The 27,057-nt window shown below is 39.3% G+C and overlaps 1 pseudogene; it reads right to left on the minus strand.

The window, feature by feature from the left end:
- Positions 1-2,123: 2,123 nt before the first annotated feature.
- LOC110934144 lies at positions 2,124-27,057 on the minus strand (annotated as a pseudogene).

Genomic DNA, 27,057 nt, shown 5'->3' on the forward strand with positions numbered 1-27,057 from the left:
CAACAACAAGGACACTCGGCTCGGTTCAAGCTCGGAATCACCATTCGGAAGCTCACTCATCGACCCTTCATACCCTCACACTTCGAGTCTCTACCGGTTAGTGTTCTAATGTGTACTAGGTGTTATATGTGTGTTAGATGCCTTGTGTGCTTGATGAATGAAATATATGCTTAACCTCTTTTACATGACCTTGATTGATTTGGTGAGTAAAAATCATGAATTACATGAAGATTGATGTTCATCTATGATGTAGATGCTTGGTTTCTAGATAGAGTGGTTTGTTAATAATCATGCTAGCTTAACATATGAATAAGTAGAAAAATGCTTGAATATGGTGCTAACATGTTCTCGGTTGGGTGTGTGAATGATGATGATCGATAGTACATTAAACTAGGTGTATTATGCTAGCATAAATCGGTTTAAATGAGTATGTTTGTTTAGGATGAAAACCCTAATGATGAACAACATGAATATGATATGAATGTGTTGTAAACATTTGAAAATGCTAGTTTTGATCTGTTTTGGTTAAGTTTTAGACAAGGAAACATGTTTGTGTGATATCAGTGGATAGTACATAACCTCAGGAAATCAGAGTTTTGTTGCATAGTACAATTCGGGCAGATGCATCAGAATCAGCAGGTAAACGACTCGAGACCAACGGTTGCGACTCGAGACCATGAAGCTGCAACTCGAGACCGCAACGGTTGCGACTCGAGACCTGGACCAAGCAACTTCAAAACGGACTTCAGGGACTCGAGACCATCAAGGTCTCGACTCGAGACCACATCGTGATAACTCGAGACGGGACTCGAGATCTCCGGGGTTACGAGTCATGCCTGCACCACTCGAGACCAACATTTACAAGCCGAGACCTCCTGGTTGCGACTCGAGACCGCAGGTTCTCGAGTCAAGACCACCTTGTCTCGACTGGGCTGTTCACTTTAGTAATTGGGCCACAACGTGATTTGTTTGGGCTGCCTGTTTAACTAAACTATGTGTTAGTTGATACTGTTGACTGATCCAATAGTAGAACAGGCCCAATAACTCAACATGTAACTGTGTGCATGCTATGTGTTAGATAATGTGTAAATATACGTGATATTCTCTGTACCCAACCCTGACCTATACTGGTAACCATGTTAGGACGTGGTGACCAGCGTGTTTGACAAGTAACCTAATCTGTCGAGCAACCTAAGGTGAGTTCACACACTAAAAGCATGCGTCCCAAGGAGGGACACGGACAAACTGCCAACTTTGGGAAAAATACTTTTGAACTATTATTTCCAGGGGAAATCCGAATGGGTATTTACTATCTCCGGGGGAGATACGTTTGGATATTATTTATAAATCACAACTAGCCAAGCTAAACGAAACTCTATCACCTTAAGTCCCTGCTTACAGTACCGATTAATCGCCGGGGGCGAACGGGTAATTAGTTGATAGCGCTATTAGGTTTGACAACCTCACACCGTGACCGGGGGAGATCGGGCATGAACTAGTAGACCTTGCATCTTGGTCAATGACGATAGACATTGACTCGGGGCACAACAACTTTCCGTCAACAGTTTCGGTATCTACAGTTTAGTGAGCTTACAGATGGGGTAGCTCCCCACAACGTGATTATAAATGCTTTAACTAAACAACTTATGTTTTTGAAAACTAAAACTAGACAACTAGTGAACTCGCTCAACTTTACGTTGACACCTTACTGCATGCTTTGCAGGTACCCAGTGATTCAGGAGCTTGCAGCTTGCGGATGTGTAGTGGTCGTCTAACCCGTGTGTTGGGTTCTAAACAAACTTGAACTAAGAATCTTGTTCTAAACTATTTTGTCTATGCTTCCGCTACTTATCTGAACTATTACTTAAACTTATATACTTTTGAACTTTGATTATGATATTTGCCAACCTTGTGGTTGGTGAGTATTACTTATGTTATTAATTAAATTGCTCAGTATAACTGGTGGCTAGATCCTGGTCAGTCACGCCTCCAAGCGGTGGTGTTCCGCATGTGGATTTTGGGGGTGTGACAACCACCGTCACCCTCACCTCACCACCTCCACCATCACCGCCGCCACCCCGACACCCTCACCTCCTCCACCTTCACCTCCCCCGGAATAGGATTTACTGTTCTTGTGAATCACCTCCGTCAATCACCACCACCACCACCACCACCGTCGCCCTCACCTCACCGCCTCCACCATCACCACCGCCACCCCCGACACCCGCACCTCCTCCACCTTCACCTCCTCCTGAATCGGATTTGAATCACTTCCTCCTGAATCGGATTTGAATCACCTCCGTCAATCACCACCACCACTAAAGATCCACCACCACCACCGTCGCCCTCACTGCCTCCACCATCACCGCCACCACCCCCGACACCCTCACCTCCTCCACCTTCACATCCTCCTGAATCGGAATCAGGTCCATTTTCTGAAAGGGAAATCCTGGGGTGTCCTGGTTGAAACCCTAGATTGAAGCAGGTGAAATTGAGGGGGGACACATGGGAATTTCTTCGCTCTGTTGATTGACAAGCTGTTCGGAGGTGCAATGGTGGTGGTTGCAGGGGTGAATTTAACAGTGTGTTTGGACGGTGTGTGGTGGAGGTTGTAGTTGGGAAGAAGCTATTCTTAGAGTTTTTGTTAATTGAGTTAGTTGTATGTATTTGATTCTTTTCTTAACACGTTACACATAATGAAGTTGATTTTGAATGAATTGGAATTTGATAAATGTGGTGGTGGTTGAGGTTGGGTAGTAGTAGGTGGTCGTGGCGGGGGTCGGTGGTGGCAGAGGTATGGAGTTGACACAGGGGTGGGGAGAGGGTGGTGATGGTCGCAGTGGTGAGAAGGGGGAGGAGGTGGCGGTGCTTGTGGCGGCAGAGTGGTGGTGGTGGCGCTGCAGATCCGGTGATGGGGGTGGTGGTGAGAAGGGGGAGGAGGTGGCGGTGTTTGTTGATGTTGTTCTGGCAGTGCATTATTGTTGTTATTCTGGCAATGGCATTATTATTTATTAATTTGAGTTATAATAATTACAAATGCCCAAAATGCCTCTGAGGGTGAAGACAAAATAGCAAGGTCAAAAGTGGGTAATCTGGTCAAATTTCACTTTTGGACTAAAATGACAACAAAATGCAAACCACAGGGACCCATATGTAATAAGTTTGAGATTTGAACTAAAGTGGCAAATTAAACTTGCCAAACCACAGGGACCAAAATGGCAGTTTACTCTATTTTCTAAAAACTCAACCATAAAAACTCATCAATCCTCCACAACGCTAATACCATAAAATCACTGTTGTTCTTCTGTCAACTACCCTAAATATTTTTTATTTTATAATATAAAAGAAATTAAACAATTAAACACAAAAAAATAAATAAACTTTAATTTTATCGTCAAAAATATTAATCAATTTTAAAAGATATAAAAGGTGAATTTGATAAAATTCAAAGATTACACGATGACATTTATTTACATCAAGATACATGGTAAACGGACAACAAGCTGCGCCGCTACCACTTTTTGAATAGCAAAACTCTTTTAAAAACTACGTCCAAAGATCTGGAGGTCATAACATTACTATGCATGACCCTTTGATCTCGACTAAGTAGGTCCACAACCTCTGTCGTTAGAATACCAAAAGTATCAAAAGCAAATGGGATAAAAACGTGTTGGTTGTCAAGACACGTTTTCTCGTGTTTGATCACTTTACCCGAAGCTGCCTTTAAAGCAGTTTGACCTACCGTAAAAGCACTGCCCCTAAGCCTATATGCGGGGAAACCCCTGTTAGAAAATACATTAAAACAAATACCCTTTTATTATAAGAAAAACAACTACCTTTTTATTATAACAAAATAAAAAGAGGGTACGTTGCATAGAAAATTAAGTACGAATCCGAGCAAATTATAAATTGTAGGTTGTGGACTTGTGGTTTCTTAAGGATCGATTCATGTAAGCGTTTTTCGCTTTAAAATTTTTCGTAACGCAACAACAAATTCTCTAGCCAAAGCGGAATGTTTGTCTATGACAAGAAGCAATATCGAAAGTAAAAGAGATCTATCTAAACCATAGTAATTCTTATTGTACTTGATAAATAATGCATAACGTACGGTATTCAGATCATCTTGTTGTAGACATTTTTAAGTTTCATATCTCCCTTCATTTTCTTATAGCAAACCAAAGAACTGAAATTCTTAAGAGGGGCATAACAATGCTTAAGCGGGTGAGGAAGGAACTCCTTTATTTTATGGAAAATTTTATATAAGAACTACAAAGTCCCCATAAGCCTTATTTGTATGTAGTGCATACAAATGTAGTGTGAGAGAGAAAGATATTCGTTAATTTATGTGGTAACATGATCACTTATTATTACTTTTAAACAAGGATGAGCAAATGGAGCCGGTATCAAAATCTAACCGCAATCTACTGTTCTAGTGCCGAACCATAGTGTACTTGGCCATTTTTGGTACCCACTTTTTGCCATTTATGTGATTCGATACTTATGGTTCCATACCAGTATTTTGGGTTGATTTACCTACAAATACCGTATCCATCCAATGGCGAGGCCTGAGATTTTCGACCGAGGGTCGAAAACGTATATACCCAAAAATTTATATACGAAAACTACATACTCTCCACTACTGAGCGAAGAGGGGGGGGGGGGGTCGGCCGCCCCCCCCCCCCCCGCCCCAATATGCTGTGCCTCTGACCATATCAAGCTCTTAAATAAATATGTATATGCGATTTCAACAATTCTATATCTAACCATCCTATATGTTGTTTTAAGAAATTGTTGTTTATATGTGTGGACAAATACGGCAGCTAATATTTAAGTTTTTAGAAGTTAATAATATCATGTTGCAACGTCATAATATATTCCTTGGTTTTATCATTACATTAAAGAAAATGAGCACCAACGTCAAATGCATAAATTAGAATGTTATTGGACAAGTATGTATGTCAACCTCACAGCAAGAGCTGCCAACGTGCTTTAGACAAATTTGTGAATCTGTTGACACCAGCAAAGCTTGATGATCCCTTTTTGTTTATATATATATATATATATATATATATATATATATATATATATATATATATATATATATATATATATATATATATATATATATATATATATATATAATTTAATTAAGATCAATAATCAAGACGGTACTCACATTTTCATACAAGAAGGAATACAAATTTGTGAATCTGTTTGGTTTAAAAAAGATATAAAGAAACAATTGACAGAAATCAAAATGATGCAGTGGACATATTTGTGTTAAACATCAAAACCAAATTAACAAAACACAACCGAAGCAATCAAAACTGAATGAAAACTGAGTACGCAAGACTAGAATAAGAACAACCGAAATTCGTACAACGAAAAGTAATTATTAGAACAGAGTAAGACGCAAAGTTAATGTGTATTTTTGTAAGTAGTTAAGCAAGGATTAAGATTAGAGACATAAAATCGTCCAACACTATCTTTCTACGAGTATAGGACTAGGTGATACCTGATCCGATTACCCCAAACTATATACTCGATTACCCGAAAATATACTTGAAAATTTTTTAACTTTTGTTTTTATATTTCCTTAACCATTGTTTAATAATTTTTTATTCAAAAATAAACTTTTCTTTCAAAATATATATTTTTCATGGATTTTCATATTAAATACAAACATACTAAAAAATTACAATGATCCTTTATGGTATGTCATAAATAGAAAGATATTCTTGATTTCTAATATGTAAAATCGGAATATTCAAGAGATAAAGTAATTCCTTTATTTTTATCTCCATATCATATAGTATAATTTATTAACCCAAGACTCATGGTATATCAATTTCTTTTGAGGGAAAGGAGGTTTAATTAGAATTATTTATTAAGGTAGACCATGGTCCTTATGTTAATTTACTTATTATTTATTATGGTTGAAGTAGCATGAGAAATTGTCACATGGCATTTTGGTGTAATCTTTTATTACGAGAGAATGCCATGTGCCATTAATTGGACACATTTATTAGCATTAGATGTATAACATATAACTAGCTTTTTTTGATGTCGCGCGTTCCAGCAAAACCGAGCAAATGATAATATGAAACAAACATGATTTGAAAATAAAGCATGTTGTTTAGAAAGTCAAACCATTAGAACAGTTTAATTTATCATTATACCGTTATATGATACCAAAAAAAAACATTTTATTTTGAATACAACTTCGTTTTTAACAAAACTTATAACGGAATATCGAGGGAAAAAATCAAGCACAACTACGTACTTAAGTTTTTAGAAAAAAAAAGTTATAAACGTAAATTATTAAAAATGTATCTAATTATTTGATAAATTAATATATATTCTAAAAAAAGAAAACAAGAATTATTTAAAAATTGTAAAGGAAATATATAGTTTTAAAAAAAGGAAAAATAAAATAAAATATGTTATTAAAAGTAAATATAATAATAAAACAATTATAATATATTATATAATAAAAGCTATATATTATTTTAAAAATAAAGTTACTATTCATCGTCTCTCATTAACTATATATACTAGGTTTTTAACAATCGTCACGTTGCGGCGAACTTCTTTTATTATTTAGTTTGTATTTACATGTGTTTTGAAATTAATACGAGCGTTGCGCACGGAACCGCTGACAAAAATAAAAAGAAAATATAGAAAAAAACACTAAAAGATAACCCAAAGAAAATCATATAAAACCCGTGGTCAGATATGAGCAAATGGTACAGGGTACCGATACCGAATTTCCCGAACCGAAAGATCTTAAGTACGAATTCGGTGTCGACTTTTGGTATTCCTAGTACCGGTTTGTCACACCCCCAAAATCCACCCGCGGATAACACCCGCTTCGGGGGCGTGACTGACCAGGATCCAGCCACCAATTATACTAAGCATTGGTTAATATTAAAGTAATACTTACTAACCATACGATTAGCAAATATCAAGTTCAGAGTTTTAAGTTCAGAGAAAATGTAGCGGAAGCATAATTAACAGTTTTAAACATTGCTCGCAAGGTAAACATGATAAATGCCCAACACACGGGCAGACGACCACTACGCATCCCAAGTAGCTGCTCCAGTCACTGGCCACCTGCAAAGCATGCAGTAGAGGGGTCAACAATAATGCTGAGTGAGTTCACTAGTTGTCCAGTTTTAATTACCAAAAACTCGTTTCACCAGTTAACTTATCCGTTTATACATGCCATGGGGAGCTACCCCAAAAGTTAGCGACTAAACTGTTTTTCCAATACCGAACACTAGGTAACCGAATGCGTTTCCGCAGGATGCCCCGATGTCAATGTTCTATCATCATTGACGGATGCCTGAGTACATTAGTTCACGACCGATCCCATACCATGGCACGGTGTGAGGCTGGTAAGACCTAAATAGCGCTATCAACTAATAACCCGTTCGCCTGGCACCGGCGACTAATCGGTATTATGTAGTAGGGACTTGAGTGATAGAGTTGCGTTTAGTGCCGTTAGTTGCAATCCGTATAAACAGTAATTAACTAAAAAGGTTTCCCAATACAAGGGAAGATAAAGTAAGTTGTTTCCCAATAACTAGGGAAGGAGTGTAGACGGTATCCCCTTTTCAAGGGGATAGGGTTGTTTTAGTCTCGTGTCCCAAACCACCGGGACGCATGCTTTTAAGTTGTGAACTCACCTTGGGTTGCTCGGTATGATACGTTACTTGGTTAAGTATGTTGGTCACCACGTCCTAGCATGGTTACCAAGTATGGGTCAAGTTGGGTACAAGTAAACACGTATAAAACACACTTAGCATACATGCAAACATCTACAGTAACAAGTATACGTGCAGCCCAATCATCAGAAAGTCCAACAGTTAAGGCCCAAAACAGCAAAACAGTCAAAACCCAATAACATAAAACGGCCCAGTCGAAACTAAGGTGGTTGCGACTCGCAACCGAGGTTGCGACTCGCAACTGCGGTCTCGGTCCGTCACGCTTTGGTTACGACTCGTAACCGGAGATTGCGACTTAGCAGGTTTGGTTGCGACTCGCAACCAGGTTTGATGCGTGCTGATTGCGACTCGCAACTGGGAGGTTTCGACTGGTCACGCGTGGTTTCGAGTAGCAACCAAAGGTTGCGACTCGCAACCGTGATAACGTGCACAAGAAGACCTTCTAGAACCTGCAAACCGTACTATCCAATGATATTGCAATTTCATGTAACAGATTGTACCAGGCCACTAAAACATGTTTTCTTGTCTGATTACAAACCAAAACAGATCAAACAAGCACAATTTCAAATATTTATCATGTTCATAACACATTCAAATTGTTCTTCACACATTCAACATATTCAATCACAAGTATCCAAATGGCAATTAACCAAAATCAGGTTATTCAAGCAATATTTAACCACAATCTCAAATCATGAAAGTCATGAACACTCAATCCAACATCATGCCCAAATCCCCTTAAACCAAACCCTTGTTAACCGGAAACAAAACTATCTCCCCACAAAACCGAATACTCACATAATTTCATAAACATTCACCCTAAGTTATCTAGGCATGCTTTTCAAACATTATCAAGCATCAAATCCTTTATCCGAAATTTATACCATCATCCTATATTAATACAAGCAAGAATCATGGCAAACACTTAAAACACACTAACCAATTAGAGATTCAAGGTGTGAGAGGATGATGGATCGACGAGAGCTTCCGGTTGGTGATTCCGAGCTAGAGCCGGGGGGTTCTTGATGTTGGTTGATCCGAGAAGAAGGAGGAGAGGGGAGGATATGATCTTGTTTAGTGTTCTTAGGGTTTAATGTGAGAGAGAGGAGAGTGTAAAATGGTTTAGGGAGGTAAAGGTTGGCTTATATAGTTGCGAGTGGGCTAGGGTGCGTGTGTGTGTGTGTCGGTCATAAAGGGGGGTGGGCTAAGAAGTGTTGCAAGGCCCAAACCGGCCCGTCACTAATGTTCACTCGAGACCGTGGTCTCGAGTCGGGTTGCTTGTGGTTTCGGCTCATATGTATTACACGCACACATATATATATATACATATCTAAATACACCAACACGCAGATACACATAACATGTAACACGAAGTTCACGGGTTTTCATTTAATAAATATACACACGTAAGTTACATCGAAGGATTGTTCGGGAAAGTCCGAAGTGTCACATTATCCCCAAGTTTTAGGAACTTTCGTCCCGAAAGTTAAGGCAGCCACTGTCAAGCTAGTGTAAGTGAAAGCGTTTCAACGGGGTGTCACATCATTCCCCCGTTAGTTTGGAATTTCGTCCCGAAATTCGTTCGTAGCTTCAGTGCTGGGGTTTTCGTTTGGGAACAACTGGGGATACTTGTGCTTCATCTGGTCTTCCCGCTCCCAGGTATACTCTGGGCCACGTCGCGAGTTCCAACGAACTCGTACAAGAGGTATCTGGCTACGTTTGAGGGTTTTGATCACTCGATCAGTGATCTCAATCGGTTCCTCAGTAAAGTGTAGCTGTTCGTCAATCGTCAGTTCCTTAAAAGGAATCACAAGTGTTTCATCCGACAAACACTTCTTCAGGTTAGATACGTGAAAAACGTTATGTACCGCACTCAGTTCTTCAGGCAGGTTCAGTCTATAAGCAACCTTACCGATCTTCTCGGTAATTTCGAATGGTCCGATATATCGCGGATTAAGCTTGCCCCGTTTACCAAAGCGAACCACACCCTTCCAGGGTGAGACTTTAAGTAGAACCCGGTCACCGACCTGGAATTCCAATGGTTTCCTACGCTTATCAGCGTAGCTCTTCTGACGGTCACGAGCTGCCGCCATGCGTTGTCTGATCTGGGCAATCTTCTCCGTTGTATCTACCACCATCTCTGGGCCCGTGATTTGACTATCACCGATTTCCGCCCAGCAGAGAGGTGACCGGCATTTACGACCGTACAATGCCTCAAAAGGTGCTGCCTGAATACTGGTGTGATAGCTGTTGTTGTATGAGAATTCTACTAACGGTAGATGCTTCTCCCAGTTCTTACCAAAATCGATCACACACGCTCTAAGCATGTCTTCTAGAGTTTGGATGGTGCGTTCGGACTGTCCATCCGTTTGCGGGTGATAAGCAGTGCTCATATCCAAACGTGAGCCAAAGCATTTGTGCATAGCTTGCCACAATTCTGAAGTAAATCGAGCGTCTCGGTCTGAAATAATCGAGGTTGGCACTCCGTGCCTCGAAACTACTTCCTTTAAGTAAATCTCTGCCAGGGTAGAAAACTTGTCTGTTTCCTTAATAGCCAGAAAGTGTGCGGACTTGGTCAATCGATCTACGATTACCCAAATAGCATCATTTCCTCGTTGAGATCTAGGTAACCCTGTAACAAAATCCATGGAAATTTGCTCCCATTTCCATTTCGGGATTTCTGGTTGTTGGAGTAGACCTGCTGGCTTCTGATATTCTGTCTTGACTCTCGCGCAAGTCAAACATTTGCTGACGTATGTTGCTATGTGGGCCTTCATACCAGGCCACCAATACGTAGTCTTCAAGTCATGGTACATCTTGTCCGAACCAGGATGTACTGAGTAGCGGGACTTGTGGGCTTCGTCCATCACGAGTTCACGTAAACCTCCAAAGAGAGGAACCCAAATGCGTCCTGTTACATAGTAAGCACCTTCTTCTTTCTGTTCCATTTGCTGTCTCGATCCACGCAGAGACTCAGCCCTAATGTTTTCCGGCTTCAATGCTTCAACTTGGGCATTTCGAATCTGGGTAGGGAGGTTAGACTGGATGGTAAGTTGCAGTGCTCGCACGCGCTTTGGTACGGTGTCCTTTCGACTGAGGGCGTCTGCCACGACATTGGCCTTGCCCGGATGATACTTGATGGCGCATTCGTAGTCATTCAAGAGTTCGACCCATCGACGCTGTCGCATGTTCAATTCCTTTTGCCTAAAGATATGCTCGAGACTCCTATGATCGGTGTAAATAGTGCACTTGGTACCGTACAGGTAATGTCTCCATATCTTAAGAGCAAAAACCACTGCTCCTAGTTCCAAGTCGTGCGTCGTGTAGTTCTTCTCATGCGTCTTGAGTTGTCGAGAGGCATAGGCAATGACTTTCTCGCGTTGCATTAGCACGCAACCGAGCCCATGAATAGACGCATCGCAGTAAACCACAAAGTCGTCAGTGCCGTCAGGCAACGTGAGAATAGGAGCGCTACAGAGGTTATCCTTAAGCCTCTGAAAAGCAGATTCCTGCGCTGCATTCCACTTGTAGGCGACGCCTTTCTGAGTGAGTGTTGTGAGAGGTTGTGCAATCTTTGAGAATCCCTGAATGAATCTGCGGTAGTAGCCCGCCAAACCCAAGAATTGGCGTACTTCAGTGGGAGTCTTAGGCGTAGGCCAGTTCTTTATCGATTCGATCTTAGCTGGGTCGACATGAATTCCGTTCTTATTAACTACATGGCCGAGGAAATGGACTTCTCGAAGCCAGAAGTCACATTTAGAGAATTTGGCGTACAGTTGCTCGTTGCGAAGGAGTTCGAGGATAAGGCGTAGGTGCTGTTCATGCTCTTCTTGACTTTTTGAATAAATCAAGATGTCGTCGATAAACACAATCACGAATTTGTCGAGGTAAGGCTTACATACGCGGTTCATAAGATCCATGAACACTGCAGGTGCGTTAGTCATTCCAAAAGGCATGACGAGGAACTCGTAATGACCATAACGAGTCCTGAATGCAGTCTTGGAGATGTCTTCGTTACGAACTCTCAGCTGATGATAGCCTGATCGCAGGTCAATCTTTGAATAGTAGCTCGATCCTTGCAACTGATCGAATAGGTCGTCGATGCGCGGGAGGGGGTAACGATTCTTGATGGTAACCTTGTTCAGCTCACGATAGTCGATGCACATTCGGAATGTGCCATCCTTCTTCTTGACAAAGAGCACTGGGGCTCCCCAGGGTGATGAACTAGGACGGATAAATCCTTTATCCAATAGTTCTTGTAGTTGCGTAGAGAGTTCCTTCAGTTCTGCAGGAGCCAATCGGTACGGTGCACGAGCTATGGGTGCTGCTCCGGGAGCTAGCTCGATTTGGAATTCGACCTGACGGTGAGGAGGGAGTCCAGGTAATTCCTCAGGAAATACCTCGGGATAGTCGCGTACTACAGGAAAATCTTCAATCCTCTTTTCCTTATCGTGGGCGTTGGTGACAAGTGCTAAGATAGCGGTGTGCCCTTTCTGCAAACACTTCTGGGCTTTTAGAAGCGAGATAATGCCTGTGACTTCTCCACCTTTGTTGCCTTTGACGATGAGGGGTTGACCAGAACGACGAGGTATACGAACTGCTTTCTCTTGACAGAGGATCTCAGCGCGATGTTTGGATAACCAATCCATACCAATGACGACGTCGAAGCTTCCGAGTTTGACAGGGAAAAGATCGATACTAAACGTATGGCCAGACAATTCTAGGGTGCAGTCGTGGATCACGTGCGTGGCCTCGATGTTCTTACCATTAGCTATCTCGACGGTATGCTTAGAACTTAATAATGCGGGCGAATGCTTAAGTTTCTTACTAATGCGAAGGGATACATAACTGGCATCGGCACCGGAATCAAATAACACAGAAACATAACGATCATCAAGTAGGAACTTACCCGCCACGACGTTGGGATCGTTCCTAGCTTCTCCAGCTCCAATCACGAAAGCTCTGCCCCTTGCATTTCCAGCATTGTTATTCTGCTCATTGTTCCCAGCTCCCTGGTTGTTGTTGCGATTCTGATTCAGTTCAGGGCAATCCTTTCGCATGTGCCCTGTTGCCCCGCATTTAAAACATACTCTGTTGTTTCCCTGCTGCTGTTGCTGTTGGGGTTGTTGCTGATTCTGCCTTGCCGGGAACTGACTTCTACAATCCTTTGCTTCGTGCCCCATCTTGTGGCATCGCTGACACTGACCCTTGTTGCATGCCCCATTGTGGTGCCTGTTACACTTGTTGCACTTAGGGTAGTTTCCCCGGTAGCCACCCTGTTGCTGAGCGCCTTTGTTGTTGTCAGTTTTCCTTTGCTGAGCTGGGGCTTGAGTAGGGTTAGCATCCTTGCCCTGATTTCCATCCCACTTTCGTTTGCCATCACTAGAACTTCCTTCCGCAGCACTGATCCTTTTGGGCAACCTGCCCTCTTCCACAGCCTGATCCGTGAGTTTGTGAGCAAGTCGAACGATCGGCTGAATGGTAGTGTGGTTGGCTGAAGTTACATGGCTTCGGATTTCTGGGGCCAGACCCTTGATGTACAGTTCGATCCTTCGGTACATGGGTCGAGACATGTTTGGACAAAGAGCAGCATAGTCGTTGGACAGCTTGGTGTAGGTCTCAATCTCCGACCCAACCATCTTGAGTTCATAGTACTCATTCTCCAGCTTGTGGATGTCGTCCCTGTGACAGTACTCTTCCTTGATCATATCCTTGAAATCTTCCCACGCAGTAGCGTTTGCAGTCTCCAAGCCAAGCATTTGAATTTGCGCTTTCCACCATGAAAGTGCGCTTCCCTCTAGAGTACCAGTAGCAAACTTCACCCGGTTAGCAGTTGGGCATTCACAGACAGCAAAAACAGCTTCGACCTTCTCAATCCAGTGCAGAAGGCCTATGGCACCCTCCGTGCCATTGAAAGGAAGAGGCTTGCAATCCATAAAGGTCTTGAAGGTACAAACACGTGGTTGCACAGGTGCAGGCTGACCTGTTGTGAGGAGTGAAGCGAAATAGGTTTAGAGGCGAAAAGACGATGCGGCGGTAGGATCTAAACATCCTAAGACAACGAGTTTACCTATAGGGTGAGCTGCGAAAGCTGCAGCCACAGTGTTGAGCAGGCTAGTGAACTGAGCCGGGGTCATGTTGACGTTTCCTCGTCCGCGTCCACTCATTGTCTTCATAACCGGAAAACATAGTATGAGTGTGATGTCGTAACATAGCGAGAATAAGATAGAAGAGAGAAGACGCATCTATCTAATCAGGTAACTAGTACGTATAGTAAAGCAGAAAGCATAAGACAAGTAAGCAAGTAACTATGGGTCCGAGCTATGAGGTCAGATAAGTCGAGCCTTGTACTTGGAGTGTAGTGTCGTCACGAGTCACGGGTTATAGTCTGGTTTTTCTCAAAAAGATTTTTCCCCTTTTTAAAACCAAGTTCACTATAACCAATGGCTCTGATACCAATCTGTCACACCCCCAAAATCCACCCGCGGATAACACCCGCTTCGGGGGCGTGACTGACCAGGATCCAGCCACCAATTATACTAAGCATTGGTTAATATTAAAGTAATACTTACTAACCATACGATTAGCAAATATCAAGTTCAGAGTTTTAAGTTCAGAGAAAATGTAGCGGAAGCATAATTAACAGTTTTAAACATTGCTCGCAAGGTAAACATGATAAATGCCCAACACACGGGCAGACGACCACTACGCATCCCAAGTAGCTGCTCCAGTCACTGGCCACCTGCAAAGCATGCAGTAGAGGGGTCAACAATAATGCTGAGTGAGTTCACTAGTTGTCCAGTTTTAATTACCAAAAACTCGTTTCACCAGTTAACTTATCCGTTTATACATGCCATGGGGAGCTACCCCAAAAGTTAGCGACTAAACTGTTTTTCCAATACCGAACACTAGGTAACCGAATGCGTTTCCGCAGGATGCCCCGATGTCAATGTTCTATCATCATTGACGGATGCCTGAGTACATTAGTTCACGACCGATCCCATACCATGGCACGGTGTGAGGCTGGTAAGACCTAAATAGCGCTATCAACTAATAACCCGTTCGCCTGGCACCGGCGACTAATCGGTATTATGTAGTAGGGACTTGAGTGATAGAGTTGCGTTTAGTGCCGTTAGTTGCAATCCGTATAAACAGTAATTAACTAAAAAGGTTTCCCAATACAAGGGAAGATAAAGTAAGTTGTTTCCCAATAACTAGGGAAGGAGTGTAGACGGTATCCCCTTTTCAAGGGGATAGGGTTGTTTTAGTCTCGTGTCCCAAACCACCGGGACGCATGCTTTTAAGTTGTGAACTCACCTTGGGTTGCTCGGTATGATACGTTACTTGGTTAAGTATGTTGGTCACCACGTCCTAGCATGGTTACCAAGTATGGGTCAAGTTGGGTACAAGTAAACACGTATAAAACACACTTAGCATACATGCAAACATCTACAGTAACAAGTATACGTGCAGCCCAATCATCAGAAAGTCCAACAGTTAAGGCCCAAAACAGCAAAACAGTCAAAACCCAATAACATAAAACGGCCCAGTCGAAACTAAGGTGGTTGCGACTCGCAACCGAGGTTGCGACTCGCAACTGCGGTCTCGGTCCGTCACGCTTTGGTTACGACTCGTAACCGGAGATTGCGACTTAGCAGGTTTGGTTGCGACTCGCAACCAGGTTTGATGCGTGCTGATTGCGACTCGCAACTGGGAGGTTTCGACTGGTCACGCGTGGTTTCGAGTAGCAACCAAAGGTTGCGACTCGCAACCGTGATAACGTGCACAAGAAGACCTTCTAGAACCTGCAAACCGTACTATCCAATGATATTGCAATTTCATGTAACAGATTGTACCAGGCCACTAAAACATGTTTTCTTGTCTGATTACAAACCAAAACAGATCAAACAAGCACAATTTCAAATATTTATCATGTTCATAACACATTCAAATTGTTCTTCACACATTCAACATATTCAATCACAAGTATCCAAATGGCAATTAACCAAAATCAGGTTATTCAAGCAATATTTAACCACAATCTCAAATCATGAAAGTCATGAACACTCAATCCAACATCATGCCCAAATCCCCTTAAACCAAACCCTTGTTAACCGGAAACAAAACTATCTCCCCACAAAACCGAATACTCACATAATTTCATAAACATTCACCCTAAGTTATCTAGGCATGCTTTTCAAACATTATCAAGCATCAAATCCTTTATCCGAAATTTATACCATCATCCTATATTAATACAAGCAAGAATCATGGCAAACACTTAAAACACACTAACCAATTAGAGATTCAAGGTGTGAGAGGATGATGGATCGACGAGAGCTTCCGGTTGGTGATTCCGAGCTAGAGCCGGGGGGTTCTTGATGTTGGTTGATCCGAGAAGAAGGAGGAGAGGGGAGGATATGATCTTGTTTAGTGTTCTTAGGGTTTAATGTGAGAGAGAGGAGAGTGTAAAATGGTTTAGGGAGGTAAAGGTTGGCTTATATAGTTGCGAGTGGGCTAGGGTGCGTGTGTGTGTGTGTCGGTCATAAAGGGGGGTGGGCTAAGAAGTGTTGCAAGGCCCAAACCGGCCCGTCACTAATGTTCACTCGAGACCGTGGTCTCGAGTCGGGTTGCTTGTGGTTTCGGCTCATATGTATTACACGCACACATATATATATATACATATCTAAATACACCAACACGCAGATACACATAACATGTAACACGAAGTTCACGGGTTTTCATTTAATAAATATACACACGTAAGTTACATCGAAGGATTGTTCGGGAAAGTCCGAAGTGTCACACGGTTCGCTACCGGTTTTTACCTTCATATACCGGAACCATAACCGGTATTTTCGGTACGAGTACTGATTCGGAACCGAGCTCATCCCAACACTTGAAACTAAAAAACGAAATCCTTAAAAGTAGAAGAAAATCAACAAAAAAAAGTTGCATGACACCGTTGTTGTTTGTATGGTACCCGTGATCATGGATGAGCAAATGTATCGGGCCGTAGCAGTACCGAATTTCCCGAACTAAAATATTTTCAAAATCAATGCGGTACCAGCTTTTAGCATTTTTTGTACGAGGCTGGTGACAGTTTTTACCTTTATGTACCGATAACGAACGAGACCATACCAGCATTTTCGATACCAGTATCAGTTAATACCAAGTTTATTCAACTTAAAAAGTAAAGAAAATAATAGTTATTATAATATTAAAATAATACAGGTATTAAATACTATATAATATTAAAATACTAAATGTATTAAAAAATAATATATATTATTATAACAAACTATTTATTGGCTTCTATTATTGATACTAGTGTGTTTTTCGCGCGCTTCGCTGCAAGCCTATAATGATTATCAGACTGGTTCATTGCAGTAATCGTATTGGCACTGGGCATAACTATGGTTGCCAATCAACATGTGTTTTACATCGACTGAAACAATAAAAGCAAATGCACTGGTACCGGTGTTGTTTGGTCGCTATCGGTCCGTTGTGATACCAGTATCGTACAGACACTCAATATGGCTTACGGCTTACAATACCAAAAAAAAAAATACTTTATTACGAATATTACTTTGTGTTCAATTAATTTTATACTGTCACATTCAGAAAACTACAAAAACGAATACGATACCGTTATCAATGTTGTTTCATCCATATATATTCGGTTTGGGATGATAAAAAAATCAACTATATACGGCTCTTTCGAACAGAACTTTTATCGAATTGTACATAATAATAAGCATACATGATGACGCTAATAACAAAAAAAACTATATTGATGTTATACGGTACGATACAGTATTGATGTTGTTCAGACAGTATCAGTAACATTAAAAAAAGAATCATTAAAAGTTATAATTAAAGAAATATGTGTAAGGTTATAATAAATATAATAGAATTTATTGTAATAATGATAAAATATGGAAAAAACCTATATGTATTATTATAAAAATCAAATTTCTATTCATGCTTACTTTCCAATTACACTTATTGACGCCACGCATTGCAGTTAAACGGAACAAATGATAATGTAAAACAAACATTATTTAAAAAATGAAACATGTTATTTAGAAAGCCAGACCATTAGAATCGGTTCAGTTTATCATCATACCATTTTACGATATCAGATAAATTACTGAATTTTGAATACAAATACGTTTTTAGCAAAACGTATACCATAATATCGATGAAAAAATGAACGAACGAAAGTTATTAAAGGGATAAAAAATTAATTAATAAAGGAAATAATTAAAAAAGAATTATTAAAAACAAAAAAAACAAATGATAACGGAAATATGGTTTTAGAAAAATATGTTAAAACTTATAATAAATATAATAATAATCTATAATTATATTAAACAATAAAATATTAAAAAAAGTATATATACTTATAAAAATAAAATCACTATTTGTAGCTACTTTTCATTTATATGTATTAAATATATAATTTGTCAATCGCTTACTATAGTAGTTTTTTTTTCTCTTTCTGTGTAACTCACCACTTAATTTTCAGTATTGACACTTAAACTCTGTCGCATTTTAAAACTCTGTAAAATGTCTTTTTTGTACTTGTCATTTTCGTTTATGTTTCAATATAAATGTTTTTAGGAAATGACTCGGGTCTAATATAATATGTTTTCGAGCCTATTTTTATGGTCGTTTTATGTTGGTCTACGTTTTAACATAAATTTTATTTGAAAATAAGTCGAGTTAAATATAATACGTTTTCAATCGACCATATAAATTCGAGTTACTTTACGAATTTTATGTGATTATTTTATGTACGTGTCGTTATAAATTTAGGTGAACCAGTGTGAAGTCACACTGGGGAGATAGTCCGGAGACTAATTACTGAAGCTTGTCCGGGCTTTACAATTTGGAATTATGAATAGTTCAGAGGTTTCAACTTTAGAGGTTGGTAGGTCCGAGTTTTAGAATCTCCAAAAAGGTCAGAGTTTTATAACCTTCAAAAGGTCAGAGTTTTGAAAACTTCAAAAAAGGTCAGAGGTTTGGAAACTACAAAAGGTCAGAGTTTTGGAAACAAAGGTCAGAGGTTTGGAAACTACAAAAGGTCAGAGTTTTGGAAACAAGGGTCAGAGTTTTGGAACCTCCAAAAGTCTGAGTTTTTTTATTATTCTTTTAAAGTGTCCGAGTTTTAAAACTTCCTTTGTGTCTGAGTTTTAAAACTTCCTTTGTGTCCAAGTTTTGAAACTTTCGTTGGTCCGAGTTTTAATATGGATGAAGTTAATGGTCCGACTATTAAAGTCCCGACTATTAAAATTTCCGAGTTTTTGTCCTCCATATAAAAATTCCGACTTTTTATATGGTTCTCAGGTCCGAGTTTTTGGTTACTGTTTATTTGTGTCCGAATATTCATAATATTCTTAGAATTTGTCCGAATTTTAAACTTGTTAGTAGTCCGACTTTATTTAGTCTGAGTTAGTTAAGTCCGAACTAGTCCGAGTTTTGTCTCCTTTGAATTAGGTCCGTATTTTTAACCTTTCTTAGTGAGTCCGAGTTTGTTTCTCTTTAGTTAGGTCTGAGTTTTGTCTTAGATCTACTTTAGTCCGAATTTTATTAGTTTAAGTAACTAATAGTCTGAGTTTTTCTTAGTCCCTTGTGTCTGAGTTTTACTTGATCTTGACCTAGTCCGAGCTTTCTTAGTCCCTTGTGTCCGAGTTTCACTTGATCTTGACCTAGTCCGAGTTTTACTTGATCTTGACCTAGTCCGAGGTTTTCCATAGTCTGAGCTTTGAAACCATGTTGTAGCGATGTCATTATACAAACCAGGGACTGCTGTGTCGGCCAATGGTTATAGGTCTACAGTGGTTTGTAGTGAACAAGGGTGATGACTAGTTATTGTTACGATTCTTCGTACTCTCTGGTGAGTTTAAGAATAATTAGAATGGTTCTCCGTTCGTCGGAGATGTGGTACGGGTTTTTGTCATTTGATGGTTCTTTGTGGGATTCGTGGCGGCGAAGTGAGGGGGTGAAGAGAATACGACATGCTTGGATTGTTGTATTGTTTACAAAGAAAAAGGGGAAGTAAAAATTTTGAAATTCCTGTTTTCTTTGTAAATCAAAAGCTCGTGGTGCTACATCGAAACAAGTTCATGTTTACTATCTTTGAGATTAACTTAGTGTTAATCTTACCGGTGGCGAAGTGTTTATAACAGGAAGCAAGTTAGAGCTAGTGTATGATTGAGTTTTGTCAAGTTTGTTCGAGGTTCAATCAAGTGTTGACGTGATGAAGCAAATTGTTCGTTTGGCAAGTAGTTGAAGGTCATGCCTTTATCGTATGCCGGTTAGAGTAGAGAATATTAGTCTTCTTGGTACCTCTTCAAAGTTGGTGACTGATCGGATTCTCGAAATAGGGGTTCTTACATTGAGGGGGAGATCAGAGACAAAAGTCATCGGGTAATTGCTGGATTTGTGAAGATACGAGATTGGATCTTGAAGATTCGAGATGAAATGATTTCAGTCACTCGGTTGAAGACTCTGATCAAGATGGCGGATGTACTTTTACAAAGTTCAGTTTGTTATTAACTTATCGAACTGAGCTTCATGTCTTTGTGAAGTTTGAAGTGATCAAGGTTGGGCATTGGAAATCCAATGTTTCTTTCTGCTACCGGTTAGGTTTGAAGATTAATGTATCGAGCGATATTCCTACATGTGGTTGTAGGTCGGTTCGCGTTAACTTGATTCGTGAGTAGTCTGAGGGGGAGGATCTACAGTGTTTGATGTTGGATTCTTCGGGTTTCTCAAAGCGGCCTTAAGTGATCGTCAGCAAGTCTTTAATTAGAAGGGTTGAAGATCGCTGTGCTCTACCTAAATGATCAGGTCTCAGCTAAAACTGAAAGCATGCATGATATCATCAGTCAAGGGGGAGTCTGTAAGTGCAGTATCCGGTGATTGAAGATTATCGATGCCACACAGAACTGATGCAACAGTTAAGGGGGAGATTGTAAGTGCAGTTCCTGCCGGGTAACTGTCGCTTATCAGTTCTGTGTCAAACAAAGCAGAAGTCCAAGTTAAAGTCAATGATAATGAAGAATTCAAGACCACATGAAGACCATGCATTGATCAAGGGGGAGTTGTTAATGCACTTTGGGTGAAAAGTGCATGCCTTCATTTTTTAGGGTCTTTATTGTACATTTGTTGAAAGATAGTCCCAACTTTATCCTTGGACATTTTGTCCAAGTTTTAGATTAGTCCTAGTTTTATCCTTGGACAATTTGTCCAAGTTTTGGACTAGCCTTTTGTCTGAGTTTTGTTTAGGACAAAAGGTCCAAGTTTTAGAATAGGCTTTTGTATGAGTTTTGTTATAGGACACAAAAGTCACAGCTTTGTGTAGATTGTGTTGTCCGAACTTTAGTCCCTAGTCTATATATATGTGTTGTATAGGATTAGGGCAAAAACATAGACAAAACAGAGGCTAGAACGAGATAGAACAAAAAGAAGCTTTGTGCACCTCTCCAGAGAGACTATGTGTTTGTGAGAGAAAGCTAGGTTTAGATCTTTGTGATCTAAACCAGCTTGTAGAAGATGATGTATACTTGTTTGGTATGTAATCTGTGATGATTGTATTGAAATGAATGAGTTTGTCTTGCATCTTCTTCTTCATCTACCCTGTTCTTGTTCTTCATGTCTTGAATCAAGTGCAATGTTTGATGTTCGTCATCGATCCAGTGCTTTCACACATAGGGCAACATTCACGTTTAGTGGTTGTAGCAACTTAAAAGTGTGGCTAAAGGGTAGCAACAACCACATGAATATATTGTAAGTGTGACAGTTTCTATTATAGTCACATAAAAATTTGTTTTAGCCACATCAATTTAAGTGTAATGTGGCAAAAAGAGTTGTTGTAATCAAGCATTTCATCCATTTAGCGCGACTAAATGGTAGCAACAACCATATGAACTCACTGTAAGTGTGGCCATTTTATTATTTAGTCACATGAGTTTACTATAAGTGTGGCTAAAAACTATATTTATAAACACACAAATCAAGTTTGTTATTTTAAATGTGACTATTGTCTAACCTTTAGTCACACATAAAGTTTTGTAATTTTAAGTGTGGCTAATAACTAATCTTTAGTCACATATAATTTACTTTTCACATGACGTTTGCTGTTATCCCGTCACATAAAAAACAAAGTAACGATAATGTGGCTAATGCTTATATAAAGCCACATCAAACTTTATAATTTTAAGCGTGACTATTATCTAACATCTGACACATGTTCATTTTCCTCATTACGTATGATATCATTCTGCCACATAAAAAAGACAATATAAGGATGGTGTGGCTAAAAGATATGTAAAGCCACTTGAGTTTTTTTTAAGTGTGTCTATTGTATAACCTTTGGTCACACATAATTTTTTTCCCATGACGTTTGATATCATTCAGTCACACAAACAAGAAAGAAAGTGACTATGGTGTGGCTAATGGTTATATATGCTCACACAAAATTTTGTAGTATTAAGTGTGACTATTGTCTCACCTTCAGAACACAACCTTTTTTTCCAATGACATTTACTATCATTTCATCACACAAAGAAAGAACAAAGTGACAATGGCATGGCTAATTGTCATGTAAAGCCACATGATTTTGTAATTTTAAGTGTGACTATTATTTAAGGTCACGCATATTTATTATAGTTTTATGTGACCATTTTCGTGTCATTATTTATTTTGTTTTCATTTTTTTGTAAAATAAAAACTGGAATAAACATGAGATAATCTATAAACCAATTAACATTACCAATAACAATGATAGTCTAAAATCCATACATAAGTTTTCAATTTAAATACTAATTAAAGACATAAACTTCTAATCAAAACCTATCAATAAAAGTTGCAAAGAGAAACAAATGTACACAGAAGCTAAGAGTTATTTCTTGGTTGTTTTCTTCAAGTCCATATACTCGCTACTTGAATATGAGGAACAACAGTTGCTGCCTTTGCTTCTTCACACTTCTTTTTCTCTTCTTCCTTCTATGCAACAGCCATTTCCCTTTGCTTCTTCAACTCACTAGTTATTAAACATGATCCATTTGAGCATAGAAATATAAGTTCAGCTCAATAGTTATTAAACATATCCATTTGAGCATGCAAATAGGGGTGTAAACAAGGTCAAAGGCTCAAGAGCTACTCGTTATCGGCTCGAACAACCCGAGCCTTGAATCCTGAAATAGAGCTCATTAGTTATGGAGCTCGAGCTCAAGCCTAAAATTAAAGTACAAAGCTTGCCTAGTCTCGCGAGCCTAAACGACCCCAAACATTTTTTTAGTTTTTATATGTGATATAATAATGATAATAAGATTAGCGAGCTAAGCTCGAGCCAAGCTGTGGCTCATTTAAGTAACATTGAAGCGAGCTCGAACCTAGCTTTTAGCTCATTGAGGTTGTTCTCAAAATAGCTCGAGCCAAGCTCAAGATTTGGGTTTTACTCACAAGCCGAGCTCGAGCTCAAATAAGTAGGCTCAAACCGAGCCAAGCTAGAGCTTCATATAAACATGACGAGTCGAGCTTAAGCATAGTAAGGCTCGGACTCGGCCCAACTAGTTTACACCCCCGTCCAATTATATGTTCAAGTGTATAAAGTTGGATAAATAACTTACTCTAGTCTAGCCCTTTCATATGTGGCGTTAGCGATGCGAGAACCTTTTCTTGGCCTGCAAGCCACCAGCTCCACCTCAAAGATAAGGGTTGTACTATAAATTTTGAAGTCCATCAATAACAATATAGTCAACTGTGCTGATAATCAAAACTAGTTACCTCAGGTTAACATGGAATAACAATTGCATCATATTAGACACCATAAGCTATGAGGTAATTACTCTGGTAGAATACCTGGCGGAGAACCAGTGCTACCATGTATAAATTCCTAATATTCAGTTACTATTTAAGTGTGTATGTTATATTTAGGATATTTAAACTTATGTCTATGTATGTGTATCAAGAATATTTGAACGGTTGTGAAGGATTAGAAGGCACCGTTTCGTTTCATTAACGGTTGTTCCCTCCAAATTATCAGGCATAACCGTTATGTATAATATATATATATATGTCTGGCCGTAACAGTTTCCCGGCACCAAGACAATTTTAACCGCCAAATTGTCCCTTCACTTTCTTTCTCTGCAATCACAAACATATCAGATTGTTATTATGAATTCAAATCGTTTTAATACTTCCGCTGATAGTAAATCTGATGGCCAACAAAGTGGTATCAGAGCCAGTTATGTTAGCGATGATGATCTGAAGCCGTCTTCAACAATTGCCGTGTATGCACTGCACTGAAGAAAAACGAGAAAGGCGATGGATGCAGAGGCGGTGCTACTACTGCAATCAGCCCGGTCATCAAATCTCTACATGTGAAATGAAAGAAAATGATGAAGAAGTGCAACTACTCCGTCTAGCCGTGAATGCCGGAACGCAGAAATCACGAATCACTGATGCTGAATTTCAAAGCGGTCAAAGAAAAGAATTTATAGTGACTGGTACCGATGGTGGTTTATGGTCAGAAATATGGTATGTGAGTAAGAATCTTAAACATCATTTTTCTGGAAATCTAGACATGTTTAAGCGCATAAAAAACCTGTCAAGTGTCGAAACTAACACAGGAGAAAATCATTTCTTCTTTAAAAGAGGCATAGGGGTCACAGAAATCATGTCTGGAATGGAGAATATTTGGATTCAAAGTGTGTTCTACACACCAGATATTGATCGAAATGTTTTAAGTTTAGATCAACTAATAACACAAGGTTACACTGTTAAGTTTAATGGAGACACATGTAAATTCTTTCCTACTTTTAGTGTTCCATTGTTTAACAAAAGAAGTGGTAAAACAGGCATGACGAGAGAAGAAGAAGTAGGCATGTTAGAAAAGGAATCGGTATTAAACAGGGAAGATGATCATGAAAGATTCAAAAATGAATTCTTGAATGATTACTTCGAAGGCTTGGATGTATCATCGAATGAACCTGACTGGAACGTTCTGATACTTCAATCCATGTCTTTCAAAGAGTTTAACGACTGCAAGGCCTTATTAAATATGTTAGAGGATGAGGACTATTTTGTGAAATACCGATATCATCTTGATATCAAGTTTAATGAAATGATAGATTGGTTTCTGAAAGCCAAACTAGAAATTTTCACGAGACCGTTACCGGCGTATGCTTCAGAGAACAGGAAGGTATGTTTACTGGACTTGTATATGAGTGTAAAACGAGAAGGAGGACATTGATATGTCACTGAAAATAATTTATAGGCAAAGATCCCCAAAGAAATCGGTTTCGACTACAGCGAAGGAGAATACATGAGGCTGTTATATGCGATGTATTTGGATGTAATAATCTACTATTACAAATACAAGTCAGTACAAGAACATGCAAACCAGAGAGAGGAGATCAAGATGGTGACAGATTCAAGGCAGGTTAAAAGCGATGAAGATAGACTGGAAGGAACTGATTTTATGCAGACAACATAAAATACAAGAACTAGAGAAACTGCAGGAAATGATGTTGATCACTTTTCACTCTTTGCTGGCAACGACTGGGAAGGTATAAGAAGGCTAAATACGAGGAGAAGGTTCGATTTCAAGAGAGCCAAGGCAGCAGTGGACGATGCTAATATCGTCTTAACACATTCTCGTAAACGGAATTTTGTTTAGGGGAGTGTGTTAGAAGTAATAAACATAAATTCCTAATATTCGATTACTATTTAAGTGTGTATGTTATATTTAGGATATTTAAACTTATGTCTTTGTATGTGTATCAAGAATATTTGAACGGTTGTGATGGATTAGAAGACACCATTTCATTAACGGTTGTTCCCTCCAAATTATCCGACATAACCATTATGTATAATATATATATATATATATATATATATATATGTCTGGCCGGAACAGTTTCCCGGCACCAAGACAATTTTAGCCGCCAAATTGTCCCTTCACTTTCTTTCTCTGCAATCACAAACATATCAAATTGTTATTATGAATTCAAATCGTTTTAATACTTCCGCTGATAGTAAATCTGATGGCCAACATACCATTGGCATAATCTGACTTGCAAGTTATTTTGGCAACCTCCCCAACCTAAAAATTAAGATTATGAACTCGCAAATATTAAATGTAAAAGTAAAGTAGTTGTAATTCCGAGTTAAAAAAAAACACAAAATGAATATAAACAATGTATGTATATAATGACCATTTTTGCTTAAATACACATCTGACCAACATCTAAAAAATATAAGCATTTGACTGTTACAAATAATTACACGTAAGTATAACATAATCAAAAGGCGCCATGTGGACATGGTTGTCCCTGAGCTGAACCGAGCCAAGTCAGAGTCAGCTCGAGCTCGGCTCAAATTCACATAACCGAGCTGAAAAAAAAAATATAGCTTGAACTTGGCTTGGCTAGGATTTTAAATTAGAAGTTAACATAGCAGAAGTGATTCTTATTGGCAGAAACTCAACATACATGGAATAAGTAGCATTTACTGAGCTCAAGCTTTTGTATACACATTTAACGACCATAATGCAAAGTAACACAAGTCAACCAATGTGTATGGTTGTTAATAAGAAAAATCCTCAAATATTCTATAAAACTAAGTCACAACATTTTAGTTGATAACATTAAAAGTTTTGAAAGTCGAGTGTAAGATAAAAAATCAAAGATATTTACCAGCTTTCGCCTAAATGAAGTTTGTTGGTCAGTTTTGGATACTGAGATGTGAAGAGGCTTTGAAACCTGTGCTGCTAGGTAAAAAATGGGGCAACCTTCATTGTTCTTAAAGCAACGTCCCATGCCTTAATCACAGGGCCCTTGCCAAGTTCAAAAGTGAAAATTGTATTGTCCTCATGTGTAGTATCAAAAACTTCATCTATTTCAGCCAGACTCCCTTCATAATGCACTGTCCAACAATCCACACACCCCATCCCATGTTCATTATCAGCGGTCCATTAATATTATAATGTGTGTGTGATACAAATAAACACATGACAGTGTTGTGTCTATCGCCTAAACAATAAGAATCCAACTTTATTGTCGCGTAACATGTTTGAAATATATATAACCCGAGAGCAAGGTAGATGATGAGCAGCAACATACATATATCTCAGTAGTGTTGGATATTATCAGATCCAGATTAGCAAACAGTTTTAGTCTAGAAGTGTAAAATAACATTACCATCAACAAGAGGAAGACTCTCTGAAAGAGCAACAGTATCAGGTTTTTAGCACTCTTCACTTCATAACCATCTTCAAAACACCTCCATCTCCAGTCAAATCAATTGCTTCAGCCAT

The sequence above is a fragment of the Helianthus annuus genome, chromosome 4, assembly GCF_002127325.2.
Source record: "Helianthus annuus cultivar XRQ/B chromosome 4, HanXRQr2.0-SUNRISE, whole genome shotgun sequence".
In the NCBI taxonomy this organism is placed as follows: Eukaryota; Viridiplantae; Streptophyta; class Magnoliopsida; order Asterales; family Asteraceae; genus Helianthus; species Helianthus annuus.